Source organism: Lolium perenne, chromosome 3 (genome assembly GCF_019359855.2).
Source record: "Lolium perenne isolate Kyuss_39 chromosome 3, Kyuss_2.0, whole genome shotgun sequence".
Classification (NCBI taxonomy): Eukaryota; Viridiplantae; Streptophyta; class Magnoliopsida; order Poales; family Poaceae; genus Lolium; species Lolium perenne.
In genome coordinates this window covers 149,890,989-149,896,924 of record NC_067246.2, presented here as the reverse complement: position 1 = coordinate 149,896,924, position 5,936 = coordinate 149,890,989, and the positions used below count along the sequence as shown (strand labels likewise).

The 5,936-nt window shown below is 42.9% G+C and overlaps 1 long non-coding RNA gene across 2 annotated transcripts; it reads right to left on the bottom strand.

Moving 5' to 3' along the window:
• Positions 1-846: 846 nt before the first annotated feature.
• On the bottom strand, positions 847-5,547 carry LOC127326951 (uncharacterized). Of its 2 annotated transcripts, XR_011755496.1 has the most exons (3): positions 5,050-5,545; positions 4,453-4,562; positions 847-4,361 (listed from the first exon to the last, which is right to left on the bottom strand). It is a non-coding gene; the product is annotated as an uncharacterized lncRNA (long non-coding RNA). The 2 variants fall into 2 exon arrangements; XR_007868262.1 differs by having other exon boundaries at positions 4,453-5,547.
• Between the last annotated feature and the right edge of the window lie 389 nt (positions 5,548-5,936).

The window sequence follows — 5,936 nt, the reverse complement described above, 5'->3', positions numbered from 1 at the left end:
CGGTGACGCCCACCTCATCAAAGCCGTTCCCCGCCGCACACGAACTCTCTGACTACCGGTGAGCTGCTTGCGTTCTTTCTAATCTTTTCATTTTGACTAGTTGAATACCCGTGCGTTGCCACTATTCTTATGTGTTCTTTTTCATTGCAAATTGTCTATGCATTGCGATAAATATAAAATTAAATTGATCTGAAATATATTGGTATGTGTTCATAGTCCCAGAAATAAGGTATTTTTTATCGCTCAAAATCTTTCAAATTTCGCTTTGATAATTCTGTTATACCATATGAAATATTCGGACTTAGTTCCCTTGTTATAGTACAACAATCCTCTCAAAAGAAAGCTCACAGGTTTATCTATGCAAAAAATAAAATTACATTCAAATAACAATCTTAATACTGAATAACAAGGACGACAGGTCAGCAGTGTGGCACCGTCTTGCCTACATGTAGCTCACCGACACAGATCATGTTGCCTTTCAGTCTGACGATATCAGCATCATCTCTATCTAATTAAATAGCATAGGGCCCATGCTTTACAAAGAATGTCAAACCAAATTATATGTTCAAATAACTGATAAATGATGTTCAAGCATAATTTGTTCCATTAAGAACACTTTTATAGTTCACACAAATTACACTATCAAACTCATCAATTCCTAATAGAATTTGCACCGTGCTCTTCCAAACTAAGAAACTATATGATGCAAATATGATCTTACAAACAAGATAACCGAGTGTAAATTTTACTCACATATATGCAAACATAGATATAGCTTACGAGAAAAATGATGCTTCACTCAATTCCTTGTTTTTTTTTGCAGAATCGGGCCTTATCAACATTAGATGTGATCTTAAAATTCCAAGGAAAAAATATGGCAACTTAGAGATATTACAATCCATCACAGACAATTGCACAAAAATATGACAACTGAACATAAACAGCTTAAGACAACAAGGCGTTCTGGATTTTCCATAGATCTGCAATCATCTATAATAATAGTCTAAGTTGACGAAAGAACAGAGAGATTTCTTCTTGTCCCTATACCCACCCCTGATGAAGAAAAATAGCTCTCCCTGCCGTAACAACAAAACTACCTTGAACCATTCATTAGTTGGTCGAACTCATTTGTCAACCTGCACATTTATTTGTGCCTCTAATCCTCGTAGCTTAGAACTTGGACTTTCTTATACAGCTGTATAAATATTGAATATATAGTAGCTCACTGATATTTATCTCCTGATGACACATTGCACTGCAAGTTGTGATTCGATGAACATAACTTCAAATAAATAGGAACATTTGAAATCACATGAGGCCTCATAAATCAGAACCGTATCTTTGTATAGGCCATCCAACATCAAAATAATGTATGCTATTTTATACAGCTGGTAGTTCAGCAGAATGCCAAAACAAAATGGAGAGATGGTACATGAATGCAATTTTTTCTTAGACCAAATTCAATTGATTCTTATGTTTCTCGAGAGTGCTTGCTATCATACTCCCATTTTTATTAGAAACTTTTATATCATTCAAGCCAGATACTGAATCTGTACATGTTTCGACTATCTACTGTTACATTAAATAACATCATAGCTAAAATTTGAGACTGGACCATATTTCAAATTATATATGGTAAATAAGATGGAAAATAGACTGTGTTCTGTTATACAACTAAATTCTTGCATATGAATTGCAGTATAAATCATTCATATTAAAATCAGATGAAACTGTCATTTTCAAGGTTAGCAATAAAAAAATGTAGGTCTACTGGCATGGCAGGGCATGATGTGGGTCTGCAGGGAGACAGTTACAACTTACCACAAAGATGAACCCTATAACAACTACAGACTATACATCTGTAGATATCACCATAAAATTATTCCAGTTCGCACCATGTTGAACATGCAATAGTACCATGGAAAGAAGGCGCCTCTGGTGTAATTAGAGAAACAAAATGTGGATAATATGATGAGTGATTAGTAACCTGGTGTACCACTGGTGCAAATCCAAGAACAGGCGTGGCGAGGTGAGGCAGAGGAGGCTGCATGATCCAGATCTGCATCGTGAATCAAATTTGCTCAACTTTCTTGCTGCCATGCCGGGCAACAGAGCATCTGTGTCACTAAGGATGAGAAGAAGAGGTTTGTCTTTGCTCTATATCAAGAACACGCGGAGGGTCACTGAGGCTCGTCGTTCCTCGAGGACAGAGTCCCCCATCGACAGGCATGGCATCATTTACTTGTTGCAGTGCTACCTACCCCATTCAAGCGGTCACGGATGAGAGCCCCACTTCATAGTTCATATGGCCTAATGTCTTTGTTCAACTTCGTGATTGTGTTCAACAGCTTCGCTTTCTCTTTCAGCCGCGTCTCCTGTATATCCGCATGGAAAGGACAGAAACATCAAAATGATAATTCCTACCAAATCATTGATCAAACAGCTATGCAAGACAACGATACAAACAGAGGGCGGGTTTTGCTGATAAGTTTGACTGCTAGTTGTGGCCTCGAGTCCACTCTTCCGTACCGCTGAGTTCTGCCACCTTCTTTTGAACCAAAGTGTACATTTAACGTGATGATGGTAGGATTCTGCATAGGGATCATGATTCAACAATGTAATCAACCTTCGCTTACCCTGAATCTTGACTCCTTGAAAAAATGGCATCACCTCAATTTCATATTGTTTAATACAAAATTTTACTAACACTAACTTTCTCACAATCTCAGACTACTGCAACTTACAAATTCAGAATCAAATCTGACTCAATAGTCAAAAATATTGCAAATCAAAACCAAACACTCACTGGATATCGAACTACCTTTACTATTCCATTCTCCAGCGATAGAGGCCAGAGGTGTGCCAGGCAGAGAGGCTCGGGTCTTATTTATCTGCTCAATGGACTGCCCTACCCGGTTGCGCATTGTGGACTCGCGGGGAACGCACGATCCATGGGAGCAGAGGATCCAGCTGTGGTCTCACACCAGCAGGAGAGGGGCAGGGTTGGCGAGGGCCTCGCGCCGGCGAGAGAGGAGTGGTGTGCCGTTGTCGGGTGAGGTGGTGCGAAGGCCTTGGGCCGGTGGGGAGAGAGCAGGGTGGGTGCGGAGTCTTCGCTCTGGTAGTATGGTGGTGGAGAGTAGGGTCGGTGCGGCGGCCTCACGCTGGTGGGAGCATTCGAGACTTAGAGTGCTCAAAGGGGGAGTTGGAGGGCGCGGTGCTGGCGTCATGTGTGCGTGGGCTGTTTTTTCATGTTAAATAAACTTCCTGGTTTTTTCCGCATCGCGACGATTTTCCGGTGGGCGCATTGGAGCCCAGAGCCACCGAAGTATGTGGGGTTTCCCTCTGCCACTGTCGTAATTCTCCTGGACCAAGGCTGATGACCACCAAACTACAGCTTGTCGACCTCGAAGGTTGCTTGGGTTAGTTGCAAAGGCGCTTAATATGGAACGGATAACTGAGAGGGCATAGCAGCACTCAGGAAGTTCCTGAACATGTGCTGGCAGAGCTTGCTGAAGGTCAAAGTACCTTAATTAACAGAAGGTTAGAGGATTCTTATTTGTAGCAGTCATGTTAGTAAATAGCTTTGTAGGTATATTGTGTTTGTATGCATGTCAGCATTAGACAAACAAAGTTAACGGTGCTTAAATATAATGCAGGTGAATCAATGTTTTTAGTAATCTGCTGTTACGATGCAATCTATCACATGCAATGCAGCACTGGACAATACCACATTGAGTGACAACTAATTCTATAAGAATCAATGTAACTTCAGGTTTGTGTGATCACCCCAAAGTCTTATCCCAGCTCCGACTGACAAGATTCATCTGTGAATCCAAGAATTGGCACTAACCTATGAAACATGGATATCCGCAAAAGTATATGAAAGAGAGACCAGAAAAGAATCATGACCTTCAGCTAAGAGTTAAGGTAGTCTCGCAAAGGCTAGTGAGAAGGAGTCAAAACTAATAAAGCTTTCAGATATGTACCTTCTTCTGAAGCAAGATAGTGAGAGTCCTTGGCTACTGGTTCACTCTTTACCAGGATTAATAACTAATACGCTTCTATGGTGAAACAACCCACTTGATGTATCAGTATTTCTTGGCCTGCAACCTTCTTCACAATTGTGAAGCATTAATGTTCGATGAATTGAAACAAAATGTTATTCATTTAATTATGAATTATAAGCAGTAAATTATACCTTATATTTTTGCCCCTGAGACAACATATGTTGTTCTAATATTGTGAATATAGATGCATATGGATTGCTCTGCTGGCACTTCGTTATTTGAAATGATTCTATTTCATCAAGAATCTTAGGTAACTCACCAGTTGACGAACTCAAATTTGGGGAACAGCAGCATCTGCTCAATTATCAATGCTATTATAGGATCTGTCAACTCAAAAGAAGTGAAAATAGTGGGAGATGTTCCTGTTAAGAAACTGAACTTTTACCTGCGTGGAAACTGCTGAAGAACAACATTGTGATCGGAACCAAGGACCACACATCGAATCTGAAGCAAAAGTTGTGACCAATGATAGAAGTCCGGCCCATGGCTTCCACGCTAACAACGGAGTAAAAAAGCGACCATTGGAGGTCTCAATCTGATGTGTTTCTTTTGCCATGCCGTGAACACACATCATGTTTTCTATAATACTCACAAACTAACTTTGACAGGTTCTTTTGAAAAGAACAATTGTATGATGCACATTGCAGTGTCAACTTCAGGCAAAAGATTTCAGAGCAGATGGCTGGGGAAAGTTCATAAAAACATGCTTTAGTGTTTTTTTATTCATGTTTTCCATTCCATCCAATAATTTAAACCACTCTTTGCTCTATGATGATTAGATACATTTATCACCAATCTGTTGTTGCATCTATACGATGGGACACAATGTTTCACAGTACTGAATTTTAGATGGTAACCAGAATATCTAGAAGAGATTAACACCATTTCGAACGGATTTCAACGAATGATGCAGAGCAACGTTGCATGTCCATCGCCAACCAATCAGTTGATCCAGTCGAGTAACAGAGATAGATGAGCTTACAAGCTGGTTCCCGGCGTCTCGTCCTCTCCAAGCCAGCAGAGGCAGAAGCGGCCTTCCGTCCTCGCACCCGTGGCCGTGGCCCTTGGGCCGGCCGTTCCTGGCGCTGTAGTCCGAGGGGAAAACGACCCCGCGTTGCTCGGCTCGACTGCTCGAGGCGGTGATGGCCCCGGCGAACCGGCGAGATGCCTTCCTGCACGGAGCAGACGTCAGCCTTCAGCTCTTCTCCGGTTCTCACGCCGTGGCCCCCCGCGGAGCCGCCGACGGCGACAGCGCCCAATGCCAGCGCGCAGCACGGAGAAGCACTACTGTGCGACTGTACTCGCCGGCGGCTCTCGACTCGGTGGTTGAGGCGTGGCGTTAGATGGAGTCACCGCAGAGGAAGGAGGGATCTATGGTTGGCAGTTTGGGGATTTTCGCAGCGCTTTCAGATTGAGGAGTCATGCGTGCCTAGGTGGTAACCGCCCGCTGTTTTATTCAGCCCGGAATCATCGTGCGGGATCGCTGCTCCGCGACGGTTTTGTTAGCATGCGCGGCTCAGATTGTCACGCGGTGTCGCAGACGACGTACCATGGGACACCACCCCTAGACCTTTAATATAGTAGAGATTCCGAACCTGTACGACCAACTAAAGGTGCCACCAAGTTTCAGTTTGAGACAGTTTGTACTTTAGTTATACTTGGCGATCAGTTTTGTTCTCGTTTCAGCAAACTCCAACGAGACCATCGCCATCACGCGCAGCTTCCGGGCGACGAAATCCTCTCTTTTTGAGATGATCAAATCATCTTGAGCACGGTAGAAAAAAGGGGTTTTAGTCCCGGTTGGTAACGGACTTTAGTCTCGGTTGCGCAACCGGGACTAATTATGCGAGACTAAAGCCCCTCCCCTCC